Source organism: Bidens hawaiensis, unplaced genomic scaffold, assembly GCF_021521415.1.
Source record: "Bidens hawaiensis isolate Kalapana, Puna unplaced genomic scaffold, B.hawaiensis_p1.1 tig00001179_1, whole genome shotgun sequence".
NCBI lineage: Eukaryota > Viridiplantae > Streptophyta > Magnoliopsida > Asterales > Asteraceae > Bidens > Bidens hawaiensis.
In genome coordinates this window covers 4,092,290-4,108,124 of record NW_027491068.1, presented here as the reverse complement: position 1 = coordinate 4,108,124, position 15,835 = coordinate 4,092,290, and the positions used below count along the sequence as shown (strand labels likewise).

The window sequence follows — 15,835 nt, the reverse complement described above, 5'->3', positions numbered from 1 at the left end:
CGAGATATTTACAAGCACGATTCGAGCTATTTGAATAACACGAACTCAACATGATCATTACCTGGTATCTTGGTTCAACCAATTGATTATCTAGTGAGAAGACCAGTTACAACATAAGATTAAAGGAGTAAGGGGTGTGGTGGCATGGTCCGATGTTCATGGGGCTCCTTCTTTGAGTTCTCAACCGGGGAAATTGATAGGGCAAAAACAATATAGCCGTTATGATTAATGGCTATTTAAAACAAATCTTTTGATTTTTGTTATACATACTAGCTTTATAACCTATATAATGCACATGACAATTCATATACAAAAATTACAAATAAAGTTTAACAATAAACAAAATAGTGTTTACTTAACCCAAACCGACCCGACGGCCACCTCATGTTGACAAATAATATAAAAAAGATTGAACAATACGCAAAGTGTCATTTTCGCATGAGTTAGAGCAACATTCATTCTTTGAATATCATCAAATCCAACACCATGGTTAAAAGCCAAAACACATGACATAACAATAAAACCCGCTCTTGCTCTTGAATTAATTACAACAGAGCCAGTTGATTTCTTCATTTTGTCAAATATATCACGACATGAATTTGGTAGTTCGTGAAATCAGTCAAACATGAAATAAATGCTATAAAGATCTGTTGAGCCAAACCATATAAATCTGAATTTGGTGGGTCAAGTTCCTAACCGTGAACTGAAACATATAAATCTGAATTCTTTGAGGGTTCGGTTTGTGTCAACAATTTATGAACGTCCTATAATGCTTCATGTGAAGAACTTTAGGAAATGAGGTGATTCTAAAGGGCAGTTAAGTCACGAGAAGTCGAGATGCATAAAGCAGTTGCTAAGCGCATTTTGGGCTGGGTTTGGCCCTTTTAGGCGAGTTGAGGCCCATGCCTGAAGCACTCACCTTGGCTTGCATGTGTAAGACATAAGCACTCAACTTGGCTTGCATAAGAGACACCTATGTTGACGTCTATGACAACAATGGAGGTACAACTGCCATGTCGGCTGTGAGCAAGCCAAGCTTGAAACAAGCCAAGCTCGAGCTCTCGTAAGTCAAAACGAGCCAGAATCGAGCTTGGTCTCGGCTCGGATTATTTACACCCCTAAATTAACAACTACAAGTATAATACAAATATGATAGCTACATACTACTTTAGTTTGAAAAAACCAGTCCCAGGATCCAAATATAATACAAGTTTCAAGAGACACCAGCAAAAACAGCGATATGTTGAAAACATGAAAGTATCATCAACAGTTTAGACATTGTATGGCAAGAATCCACCATAGCAGATAATATCATGCCCGCCCGCCCGACATGATATAAATTTATTATATACATTCGAAAAGAAACATTTTAGCCTGCAAATATTAAACATAAAGAGCCCAATTATATATAGACCAAAGCCACAATATCCAATTAACAATCAATAAAACGGTTTATGTTACCAAACCAAACCGAAAACTGTTGACTCAGCCCTAGTTGGTGACGGCTTAAAAAGTAAATGCAATCATTTTAACCTTCCAAGATTCCAATCTTAAGGCACAAACAACATAAATGCATACAAATTGTCGATCCCATGTTCCAAACCAAGAACCGATTCATATAAATCTCAAATTGACCATTCACTTAGACTTAGGCGGTCCGGTGTGGGTCAAGTTACTAACCATGAACCAAACCACATAAATCTGAATTCAGCTGATTTGCTTCAGCTTTGAGGGTTCGATAGGTGTCAACAATTCATGAACGTCCTATAATGCTTCTTGTGAAGAACTTTAGGTAATGAGGTGATTGATTCTAATGGGGAGTTTGGCCCATTTTGGAAAGTTGAGGCCCGGTTCACGTATGACAAGACAATAGCACTCACCTAGGCTTGCGTGTGTATGAGACACCTATGCACACCTATGACAACTAAAGAACGTATTAATGCCATGTCGGCCGTGAGCTACTCAAGATCAACTAGTTAAAAGTTGTATTAAGCTGAGCTTACATGAACTCAAGCCTAATATTAGCTTGTTTAATAAACTAGCCCGAGCTAGAGCTTCACTTATCGAGCTCAAACTGGTTCATGAGCCTAAACAAACCTATTATTTAGGTAACTCTATTTATTTTATTTTATTACATATACATATATAATAATGTTTGTTATATATAAAACTATGATACATGTTATATATAAACATAAGCTTGACCTTGAAAAATCAACTCATTATAAAGCTCGTAACAAGACGAGCTTGAGCTCTGTTAGGTCAAAACGTGCCCACTCGAGCCTAATCGAGCTTGGGCTCAGCTTAGAATTGTTTACACCCTTAAGTTGACAACTACAAATATAATAAAAACATGATAACTATACATTACTTAAGTTCGGAAAGAACGGTCCCAGGATTACAAGTTGCAGAAATAACAGCAAAAACAGCCATCTGTTGAATACATAAACATACTGCAATCTACATAATATCTCAAGATTCATGTAACCCCTAATCACACTAATCACACCATCATACATACAGAACATAAAAACACTAAACTTGGGATGATGCAAAGATATCATGAATTAAACAGATTATTATATACAATAAAAATGACACATTTTTGTTTGCAAATGCTATACACAAAGAACCCAATTATATACATCAGAACCATAATCGCCAATTATTGAATTAACAATCAATTAAAAGAATTATGCTACCAAACTAAACCTAAAAGCCACCTTCTGTGACTCATGATCACCTAACATCCTAATCACCTTCTTGACAGCAAAATGCAAGCAATTCAACAACACAATCCAACAAAGCACTCTATACACAAAATCGAAAGCCGGGTCCGAAGCCGGCACCGATTCATCCCAATTCAACCCATCAAACCCACCGCCACCGCCACCGCCACCGCCGAACGGACCATCACCACCGTCAAAAAACCCACCTCCGTATTCATTGAAAAACGCATCACCACCATCAGATTTCGAGCTTCTTTTGATACGACATCGTTTTCGAGCGAGTTTCTTGGGTGGTTATCTGGGTTTAATGGTGGGTGGAGCAATTAAGGCGCGGATTTGGGTTATTTGATCGTGTGAAGAATTGTGGCGATGATCGGTGATGGAATTGGAAAGGTGTAGGCTTAACCCATGGCCGTATTTGGTGGCGATTGTTGACAGAGTGTCGGAAATCAATGAAATCTCCATTTAATTTGATTTTGATTGAGTGATGGATGTGTGAATGTAAAGAAGAAGAAGGAGAAATCGAAATTGGGGACGATGGAGATATTGGAAATTAGAATTGAATAGGTGGCGTGGCGTGGCGTGGCGTGAGTCAAATATGGTTACGTGGACTTGACAGTTCTACAAGATTTATTCCTTCTTTTTAAATTAGCGTTCTCTCATTATAATTATATTATATCAAAAATTATAAATTATAAATAGGGTTCTTATAATTCGTTGGCTGCAACCGATTTTGAGTGATAGACTTAGAGGTTGTTTGTTTTTTACTCTGAATACGCCTTTTAAGAGTGTTTGTTTAATCAAAAGTTCACAGCTGAATGGCTGAATGAACCTCTGAATGGTTCAAGTTTTAGGGGAATTAGAATGAAAAACAAGACCCTTTTACCCGTTGTTCGGGCATTCCCTCTATCACATATCAACAGTGCATTCACTCTAATAACTACAACCTCTCATTGTCGCGAGTCCCGCCACCTCTCATCGCTAGAAACTGCCGCATGTCACCGTTGACGGTTCGCGGTGCCTTTCTCCGCCGCTTCTGTTTTCGTTTAATCTTCTACCAGGTTCTCATCTTTTCTATTCCAAATTACAAAATTAAACGCTACAAATCATTATTAGCCTATAATCAAACTGTATGTGATAATAAAAAAAGATGTTTAAACTCTTTCAATTTTATCTGCTCCGATGAAATCTACAAAATTGAAGTACTTATCATGAAATTGCTTTGAAAGATTCGTAAAAAATAAGATTTTATCACACTATCATACCAAATTAAAGTACGAATCATCCATTTAATATTATTGACTTTTCAAGTTGGGATGACTAAATATTCTATGTTTTGTGCTAATTCAAGGTTTTGTACTTGCGCGTTGCAGCGCGTAATGGCATTTATACGCTTATAGGTATATACTTGTTTAACTATTATTGTTTCGGTATGTTGGGAAACTTTGTGAACCAGCTACAACGACCCATTTACTTATGAATGGGTCAAAACTGTATCACAATGTACATCTAAACTCATAACTATATCTCCTTAGACCAGCCATTTTCTTCCCTGAATGTAAGCGTCCGAGCGTGTTCATGCTCCAATTGAACCCACCCACTACTCAATCACCCTATTTATGTTCAAGATTATGAAACTTTTAAATGAAATTGAGTAAATTAAGAAACACTAAAAAGTTTGGATTTACATTACTTATTTCTACTATTGCAGTGCATGCAAAGCAACCCCTTTATTAACACTGCTATTATCACATCTAACAAACCCATCACATGAAAAAATGGGCCGACTAAGATATTTTGGAGAGAAAATGGAATTTTTGACAGTATACAGGTGTTATAGGAACAATTTCTAAATTTTCTAAAGCGTAAGGTGAAGAAAGTGATGGCCAGTTTGTTCACGACATAGAATGGGGTTCACAAGGAATTGAGTATATGATTGCTTTGCGTGACCATTTTGTAACATCCTACTTTTGATGATAATAAATAAAATAATTTCGTTGCTTGATGGTGTGTATTATTTAGCTAAGTTAAATAAAAGTAATGGAATGTGGGCTTGGACAATAAAAGATGGAATACGGAATGGTGATGAGTCTTAGGTTCATGGGCTTAAGGGTATATAAAACCCCCATTAAACCTCCCTAAAACCCTCATTTCCATCTTCTAGCCTCCATAACATACTTAAAAACTCACAAAAACACACAAAAACACTCCTCTTGTTTACGGATCAAGATTTGAATCTGAACCAAGAAGGGTTTGTGCTAGATCTTCATCATACAAACATGAAAAACGTCCATAGTCATGTGTTAAATCAAACCGTAGTTAGAAGTGAGCTAAAAAGGTACGTTTTAGATTAAAGTTTACGTTTTTAAGGTTGGTTTGCCCTAAGATTTGATACTAAGGCAAATCAAGCATTTTTATACAAGAAAACTATAAACTTGAATGTAAACGAGATGTATTGTATGAAACGGGACAAACGGGTAACATTTGGACCGGGTTAGCGCAAGAAAATGATGTCGTTATAGACCAAGGCTCGTTTCTTAAGGTAGACGAGAAAAACGAGGCGAAAGGAAAGGCTGAAAAGTGATAAGAATGAAACTATATATGAATCGAGCCCTTAAGAAACTTGATTCAACAGAAAAGTAACCAAATCTAATGGGCCAAAAAATCGAATTGAATTTCCATTCGATTAGGATCTGTCATTCGATTAGTATTTCCATTCTATTAGAATATGCCATTCGATTAGAATCTGTCACTCGATTAGAATTTCCATTCGATTAGATTGGTTCAAACTTAAGTTTTCTGATGAATTCGATTCGATTAAAATCTGTCATTCGATTAGAATCTGTCATTCGATTAGAATTTCCATTCGATTAGTTCAAACTTGCGATTTCTGATAAAATTTTAGTAAAGGACTATTAATAAAATAAAACTCGACCCAAGCCAGGGGCTCTAACCCTTGGACCTTGCTAGGGGCTGCTGCCCCTAGACACCACTGCCAGGGGTAGCTCCGTTAGTTAGGGGTTCACTAACATAGAAGTATGATAAAGTTAGATTTAACACATAGAATTATTACACAATTAGTCGTGCACAGCTAAGGAAGGGTGTTACCGTTAACTCAGAAAATAACATGACACAAGTGAGTTTCTAGCCCCATTTCATTGTTATGTTTTCGGGGCTGTGTGCATACTCAATGTGAATAGTTAATACACCCACCCTAAGTGGTAAGTGTATGATATGTGAATGTGTATGGATGATATATGTATGAGGTTAAGAGTATGTATGAAAGTATATAGTAAAATGTATATGTAAAGAAAGGTATTTATGGTTGTATGGAAAGAATGGACCATACCCTAATAATATCTAAGATAGAAGGGACCAGACCCTAATAATATCTGAGATAGAAGGGACCAGACCCTAATAATATATGAGACCGAAGGGACCAGACCCTAATAATATCTTAGACAGAATGGACCAGACCCTAATAATATCTAAGATAAAAAGGGACCAGACCCTACTAATATATGAGATTGTAAAGATAGTTATGTATGTAGTATGAAAGTGTGAAAGTATTAAGTATGAGAAAATGTATGAATGTATGTATGTACGAAGGGAAGATAAACAAGTAAAGTATATAATATGTATCTTCGGATGCGTAGATGTAAGTAAGTGTATGATCATGTGTTGCCTGATTAACTAGAACTCACTTAGCGTAGCTGACTTTTAGTATGCGCGCAGGTGAATAGGCTAAGGCAGCTAGCTTGAATGATGACACAATGCATTGCACTGAAGATGCTGGGATCTTTAGAAGAATGTTGTGATGTTTTAATATGACTTTTTATGTTATGTTTAAAGACAAGCGTTTGTTTATTATGGAAATGTTTGAATGATTATGTAATATATGGTTGAATTTTAAATTCCGCGAAAAGTTTTAATTAACTATGATATTTAGAACTGTGTTTATGAGTAAATCGAACATCAAAGTAGGGCACCGGAACCGGGGCCTTACACATCTCAAAAAAGAAACTGAGGTCTGGAGAAAAGTGCAGGGAAATTGATGCTTCAAACGCTTTTAAAATTTCAACATATGCTCTTTGGTGGTACATATGCATCAACATAGATATCCAATTTGGTATTCTTGCATTATTTAGGTGATGGAGGAGTTAGTGCTGATGGGTTCATTATGATGATAAATAGAACTTCACATGAATATTAGCCTAAATTTTATTATATGGTATGTAAAGTATATTAATATGTTGTTGGGTAAATGACAAATTGTTGTTTTTTATACCGACTTTGAAATCTATTCATCTTGTTTTTTTCTTGGACCCGTTAAGAAATGAACACTAATGTGATCCCTTGGATAAACTATTTTCAAGATGTATTTTGGTTGATTACAACGAAACTTTGTTTTAGGATGTATTTTGGTTGGTTATATCAAAACTTTGTTTTAAGATGCATTTTGGTTGGTTATAATGAAAGTTTGGTCATTCGGTACAATTATCAAGAGCTCTGACTAAACAAATATATTTCATTCAGTACGAAATAATTTATAGAGGTAAAATAGTCATTAGGAACAGTCATTCAGATGTCCAACCAAACAACATATATTGGTTCAGCACTTACTGGCTCATAGTCTCTTAATTATTAAGACTTCTTACTCATTCAACACTTGCCAAATAACCTCTCAGATGGGTTAGAGGTTTTTGTTTGGGCATAATGTAGTTTGTTTAGGTTATCTAGCCTAGAGGACCTGATAAATACTACTAAGTTAAGGGGGGATGAAGTCTTGGTTAAACTTAGACAGTGGTTGAAGTGTGTTCGTTCTCAGAAGGAAGTCATATGAGGAGAAAAAAACGGCCATATGATCGTTTGGAGCGACAGGAGAGAAGATATCTTACTAAAGTACAATTGGAACAAAGTGTGGATTGTATTGGGTCCGCTGGGCCTTGGATGGGGATGAAATTCAAAATATTTTTGCGGGATTATTAAATCTAATCTTAGCAATAACCACTTGTATGGTCTCTTTATGGATGGGAATTGGGTAGCTAACCTGATTATTATTATTAAGTGTCACACCCCAACCTAAGACGGAAATGTCGGGGCGTGAGCAAATTGCTTATAGCTCTTAAGGTACTATTATGCAATAATTAATAGGTGACTTAAATTAAATATTCAACAAATTCAAATAATTCAAAGTACATAATTTAAGCAAAACTATAAATACAAATATAAGTCTTGATTTATTCTTCTAACTTAAGAAATCCTAAATTCTTCACCAAATCTTGCAACTAGTTCAAACGATAACCTACAATGCGTATAAAATAGAACAGATTTGTCAACACATGGTTGAGTAAGTAAAACACTAGTTAATTTGAATATATATAATATAGAAAAGAAAACGCAAATTGTTCATGTGAGATAACAATTAAGCCATAGCATAATTAATATTTTCTCATAATCCATGTACATAATGGTGTTGGCCTTGACCGACTCAATTGGTTGAACTTCTGTCGAGTCATGATAAACCACCAATTGTTTATCATTGCCTCCACCGCCGCTTGTACCAGCACCAGAGGATGAGCCGTGAGCTTGTTTCGGCTCACTACCTCCAGCACCTGAAGCATCAGGATCATCATCATCGTTCTTCAGCTTCTTTAATTCATCATCTTTACACGTAAGCTGAAGAATAAGATCCTCTTGTTCCTTGATCTTCGCCCCCTGAGCCGTGACAATCTCACGAAGCTCAATTATCTCTTTTTGGCAATAAGAGACAAACCTCATCATACGCCTTTGATTAATTAACATTTGCTCTTGAGCTTGACGATCGGCCGCCATTTGATTCTCATATAGATAAATCAAACTCAAGAGCATGCTCATCTGATTTTCTGGGGGCAAAGCATAAAATGACTGAGGTACCGGCTGCACTGGATTTTGAGGACGGCTAATTATCATAAACGAGACGTCCATGGGAAGAGTCGGCATCATGGTCGGTGTTGGAGGAACCACCGAAGTAGTAGCAGTAGGCCTTGGTATCGAAGATAAAACAGATTGAGGAATCATACCAAGCCTAGGATCAAACGTAAGTGTAGTCGTCAATATAAATTATGGGGTGCTAGTAGTAAGCGGCACCGCCGGGATTTGAAGATCGGACGACCTAGGCTCACGTGGACCTATTTCCACCCCAGATCCATGAACCACCTGATGCTTGGGCGGTTGATCAAATGCTAGTTCCTTGCCCTTACGTTTACGTTGTGCATCAGAAGAACTTGCCGCCACAACTTCAACATGTCGTTGGTCACCTCCCTGACCACCATCACCACCATTATCTCCATCATCACCACCTTCGTACCCACCTAGACCCTCTTCACGTTCGGAATCCAAATCATCGTAGATCCAACGATCATTAGAAGTACATACATATGTTGGAATCGAGATATGACCAATCAAACGTTTGGTCCTCGGCGTCTCTTGTCGATACCGCTTCATCCTCTTTAAGGTATCAGCAGTCATATCCTCAACCAACTTTAGCACGTCGTTTCTAAGCAGCAAATCAATCTCCAAATCAGGAATAAGATCCTGAATGATCAACTGAATAAACCATGGATAAATAAGGAATTTATTGCATCGGTTTTTGACCAAGCAATTTTCCTTGAGATGATAGAAGATCATCTCGGAGAAATTGAACGGTTTGTTCAAAATCAATGCGACGAATGCCGATTGCAACATGGTCCGGCACTCGTCGTATCCACCTTTACGACCTCTAAGGTTGTGTATAAGCATATGTAATAAATACTTGTACGTGGGGCACAAGTAAGCCTTGTTGTACATGGAGAGTTCAAGGTCGCCAACATAGAACACACGACGGAACAAGCCTCGGATCAACCCCTTATCGAACTCACACGGGTTGCCCATGTTATCATCAATGATCCAAGACTAACCGAATGTAAGAAATCATTTATCTGAACTGACCCAACATTTTAGAACCCGACATCGCAGCCCTGGGATGCCGAATGAGCCGTTTGAATATAGATCTAGCTTTATTCGGGTTTTTAATCAACTAGAACCGAGCCTAAGGGCCACCTTAGCTGATCTGGACACCCCGAAGCTACCTGAGTTATGAACAATCAAATTTCGGCCAACAATGGTGGCTAACGGCAGCTGACGGCGCTGGAATCGAGGAAAACCCCTAAAAACACGAAGAAGAAATGCTGGTATGAACATATACGGGCGTGTATGTGTATACGGGTGTATATGTAGGTATAGCGTATATTATGTATGACCTCATATGTTCAGAAGCGCATAAGTGTTGCAACTTATATAGGAGCAGAAGTGTTGCAAACATATACGGGCGCATAAGTGTTGCAAACATATACGGATGCATAAGTGGGCATATACGTTGGGTTGGACTTATACGCCCAGAAAATTATGCGGGTTGAGATGAGTTTCCAGGTAAACATTAGATATACAACGTATACGTACCTAAACGATGAGTATGGACTTATGTAATGTATACGCTAAGAATAAGTAAATAATTAATAATGAAAAGGTAGTGATTAAAATGAGTAGGACTTAGAATGAAAGGCCAATAATATAAACAAGCCCTAAAATGGTAAATTAACCTATGTGCCTTAATACAGTTAGTTGCACACAACAGAAGAAGGTCATTACGATCAATTCCGAAAGAAATCGACTACAAGTGAGTTTCTAGCCCCATTTCTTTGTTATGTTTTCGGGGTTGTGTGCATCCTCTATGTGTTAGTTAATACACTTACCTTAAGTGGTAAGTGTAGTATGCCTTATGAATGTTATATGTATGTGAAAGGATATGTGTAAGGATGAAATTATGTAATTGTATGAATGTATGGTTGTACGAGTATGGAGGAAATAGACCCAAATAATATCTGCGAATGTGGGGAACAGACCCTAATAATATATGCGAATGTAGGGAACGGACCTAATAATATATGTGAACGTAGGGAACAACCGTTAATAATATCTGCGAACATAAGGAGCATATCCTAATAATATATGCGAAAGTTATAGGGCGAAATGCTCTTTAATACATATAAGTAATTATGTAAGATTGAAAGTATGAAAAAAAGAATGAAAGTATGTATGTATGTCAATATGAAAGAAATAACGAAACTATGTATGTATGTAAGTATGAAAGAAAGGTAACAGACTAAGTATGTTATATGTATCTTCGGATACATATATATGTAAGTATCTGAATGTATTGTATGTTGCCCGATTAACTAGAACTCACTCAGCGTAGCTGACTTTTAGTATGTACGCAGGTGAGTAGGCTTAGGAAGCTCGTTTGAATGAAGACACATAGCATTGGATTGAAGAGGCTGTCATCTTTAGAAGAATGTTGTGATGTTTTAATCTGACTTTTGATATTATGTTTAAAGACAAAGCTTTATTGTTGTGAAAAGATTGAATGACTATGTAATATAAGCTGAAGTTTTAATTTACTTTGATATTTAGAATTGTGTTTAGAAGAATGTTGTGTGTTTAAAGACAAGGGCACCGTGACTGAGGCTTTACACACACACACACACGTAGAAAGACACAATGAAAAGTAGAAAGGCAAAATGACTTCATTTTTGTTTTAATTTTTATATAACAAAGTCATACTCATATTAAAGATAAAAAACGCTTATTATTATGGTGATTTTTTAATATTATATGAAAAGGTTATAGACGTTTCAAATAATGAGAGAATTAACATGTGCATTGCATGTAGAAAGAAAAAATATATGTTATTACTTTTATGTCGTTCTCAATTTGGTCCCCATTTCGACACCTGTCAATTAAATAATGTCTTCTCAAAATTTTCATTTTTGTGATCAGAATAACTCAAGATAAGAAGGCCAAAATTATTTATAGAGTGGGTCAATAACTCAATAAGTTATCCCAGTTAACATACTTACACACAATGACACAATGCCTACATAAAAATTTAACTTAAATAAACGAAGAAACCTATCGAGAACCTAATTGAACTTCAAGTCATCAACAGTCAACCCACATGCCACAACAACACTTTAATCCAGATCTCATGACAAGTGACGACATGACCTGACCTCCAACCTTAACCGATGACCTGCATGATTTTACTCATTCATCCATAAATCTTTCTTTGATTTTGACTTTCACATGATCAAATCTAATGAGTAATTGATTTTGACTTTCATATGATCAAATCTAATGAGTAAAAAAACAAGGTTAGTTTTTTTTTATTATACATGTTGTCAAAATATGAAAACGCATAGAAAACAATTATAATATGTAATAATTTATTTATAATTACTTAATATTTTGTTGAATATTGATGATGTATTTTTGTTATAATAATGATATTGTATTTTACTTTTTTTAACCCAACCGGGTCCAAAAACTTAGAAATAAATAAAAAACTGAGCACTAAAAAATTCATAACCCAAAGGAAAAAAAATTCCTGATCATGTCATTTAACGAAACCGCAACACCTCAATTATCAGGATCTGTCTTCCCCCATGTTTTCTTCCACACACGTATTATCCTTTATTCCTTACTGTCAATAATTGTTTAATACAATCTTTACTTCTGTAGAACACATACGAAAAAGAATTATATTTAATTCTCTTAAGATTTGCTGGAGGTCAAATAGTTCAAAACTACTACTAGGGTTAAGCATAGTTATTTTTAACTGTCAAATATATAATAATCACATTTTCAAAACGTTGACCAAATATTATCATAAATCCCCTTAAAGTTATTATAATTATAAGTTAATTAACAAATTTTCGTTGCAAGTTGTCTCAACTTCTTTTTAACAGTCATTTGGATCGGCAAATCATTTACGGGTTGCTGACCCACTCAATCATTTTCATTCTTCGAGTATGGAACTATAGGGTGTTTGGCTGGCATGTCACCAAAGAAAACCTAGTATATCAGTTCAGGCCTGAAAACCACCTACATGAGAACCCACCATAGGAGGAAAATACCATATAGCCCAACCTAAAACATCTATTTTTTTTTTGTTATAGGTGAGACTTAAATCCAAAAGTTTCCAATTCTTAAATGAAGACTTTTGTTTTGATGCACCACCTCAACTCTTAGGCTGTGTAGTGGAGGAACTATAAAATGGGACGACTTACGACATGTTACGCCCAGTCAGCCAATTGCTGGTTTTGTTTTATGGATGTAATGGTGTTGTAGCCTTATATATATATATATATCACACACACAAACTATTATAATAATAAATAGCGGCGGAGCCAGAAATCTTTTCTTATGGGTTCGGGATTGGCGTCAAAATTTTTGGACCCGGATGGTTCTAGTCGATGATTAGGTCAAATAACTAAAACGCAATATCACTATCATAACAAAAATACATCGTCAACATTAAATAAAATACAGTGTCATATTAAATAAAAAAAAGTTATTACATATTATAATAGTTCCTTTCATGTTTTCATGTTTTAAAATGATTCATAACATCTTCGATCGTGACTTTAACTAAGAATGCAAGTGTCATTCATATAGACGCTACTAATCCGTTTTGTTCGAATATTTTTCTTATGGATAAAATATAGGGGGCGACAAGAGGAACTCGATTGGTCAAGTTAGTGTAATTTTACATTTTAAAAATTTTCAAGTTTTGTGTTGTATATTCCTCCGTTTCAAGCTTCATATTAGGTATTGGAGTTTTTTTTTCTTATATCTTAGCCTTTCAAAAAAAAATATATTGATGAATGATCACGACCAACTAACAAAATACGGTTCAACATATATTATTATTATTATAAAAAAAATATTTTTATAGACATATTTTATGAGTACAAAGAAAGTGACGGTAATCGTTCTCCTCATACCATCTTCTTCTTCTCCATGGATGCTCTAAACCTTAATGGCGAATTCTGAAAATATAAAATCGAAGAAAAACTAGTTGAAGAAGACGACACTGTTGTCTCTCATCAAAATTGAAGTTTTTGTTTTTTCACCGGCGAACAATGAAATGTTTCTAGATTTTGTGATACTGGGTTCGCTTGTCAAAAAAGAATGGGTTCGCTCGTTGACTTTTACCTATAAGTAATATATAAAACCAAAAATTAACCGGGTTCGAATGAACCCGGTCACTTATATGTGGCTCCACCACTGATAATAAAACAGCAAAGACAACAGGCGATAAAAACATCTCACCCCGCCCTTGTTGTCCCCACATAACGCTAGGTGAGGGGCGGTGTAGCCACCTATTATCGCCCAATTTGACCATTTTATCGCCCATGTACAGAAGATCATTGACGCAAGTTGTCCCAACTACTTTTTGAATATGAGTGACTATGTGTTTAATATAAAGACGTTACTAAAAATACTATACTATTTATTGAGAAAATATCTATAATTAGATATGAAATAAAAATGTTACTTCAGTCAAGGCTCCTGTGAAAGGATCCATTTTATTTCTACAAAGGAGGCGGTTTGTTTTATTGTCATCGTTCTATTCAAACCTTTGTATGCCAGTTTGTGAGATGCATTGTATAATACCAAATCTTCCACTCCAACTCAATTCTATATTTAATTCTTGAGCACTCTGCATAATATATGATCTGATGTCCAAACATTGTGGTATCGGAGATAGCTTTTAATTTTTCCTGGATGACAAAACGAGACTTCAAGCGTAAAGCTAGCGTTATCCTTGTGTTTAAAGGAGAGGGATACGAGTTTTGGAGCCAATCTTACAAGATTTAATGTCAATATGATGATCACTTGCTCTCACATATTGCAACAACAAGTTTAACACGACCAGAAAAACATGAGACTCACAAGTCAAGGCTAGACGCCCCATGAGGCATTAAAGAGACGAAAGCCGAAGTTCGATCACTACTAGCGTGCTAAGCAATAGCCAAAATAAATACTGCAGAAAATTTTATGACCATTTGTTGATTGAAATCATAACAGTGGCAAAATTAGCCACGGCCTAAAATCCGTTCGCAACTTTAGCAACTGTATAACTTCTGTCGCGATTTGCTCGTAAAATTTATTTGAAAAAAATTAATCAAGATTAAATTAAAAAAAGAAATTTGTGAAAGAAAAAGAATGTGACTTAATGGTAGAGCACTCACTTTACTAGTGAGAGATAGGAGGTTCAAACCTCGCTATCACCAATTTATATGGGATATATGAAGGATGACCCTGGCTTATCAGGGTTCGAGTCCTGATCTCACCCAGTTTTACCGGCCCCACGCTGCCGTGCCTCTGGTGGGCGTGAGATCAGGTTTTATCTGGAGAATCCCTCAATAGGTAGACCGCTAGAGGCTCCGTCCGTCCCGACTAGTGGCCGGCTCGGGCTACCTTTAGCCAATGAGGGCCGTGCACGAAACAACTGGAGTTACTTAGTTGGTCGTTCCAGAAAAATTACGGTTGCAAAAGCTGCAATCATTTAAAGGTGGTCTAGAGAAGTTTACTTTCCAAAAAAAAAAAGAAAAAGAAAAATTAAAGGTGGTCGAAAACAGACGCATAAACTATTATAACTGCAAATGCATGGTACGTAAAAAATAATAGTTTAATATTAAAATTAGTATCACGGACGTAAAAAAATTTTTATATATATAAAACAAAGTTTGATGACATTGAAAGATGATTGTTCCATTTGGTGGTATATCATTGGGCCAAGTATTTTATGTATTTTTTCGTTTTTCTTTTGATAATTCTTAACAATTTGATGTTAATTAATTAATATATTTTTGTTTTCTTATTTATTTGTTTTATTTTAGTTTTCTTAACGTAACGAATGTGACGGAAACCAACCTAATTCACGTAGACTCACTGTGTTTTAATTTAGTTCTGATACCGTAACAAACATATCGAAACCAACTGAACGTCGATTTTATTTTAGTTGGTTTCATAATGAACGCGACAGAAACGACCGAATTTGTGTAGACTCACCACTTTAACACTCGGGTTTTACCAACACTCGAGTTTACCGACCAACGCTACCTCATTAGTCCACCTCAATTTTTATATATTTTTTTTGATTTATTCCCGTTCAAAAAAATAAAAATAAAAAAAATACGAAAAAAATAAAAAAAAATTGACGAAAAGACACAATGGCAAAA

The 15,835-nt window shown here is 35.8% G+C and overlaps 1 protein-coding gene across 1 annotated transcript in view; it reads left to right on the top strand.

Moving 5' to 3' along the window:
* The window catches only part of LOC143563434 (putative protein phosphatase 2C 80), a 55,084-nt gene extending 41,323 nt beyond the window's left edge, over positions 1 to 13,761 (top strand). Inside the window, exon 5 of the transcript XR_013140672.1 lies at positions 13,745 to 13,761. The gene's annotated coding sequence lies outside the window, so the exon portion shown is untranslated. The remainder of the gene's footprint in view (positions 1 to 13,744) is intronic.
* The last annotated feature ends 2,074 nt before the right edge of the window (positions 13,762 to 15,835 follow it).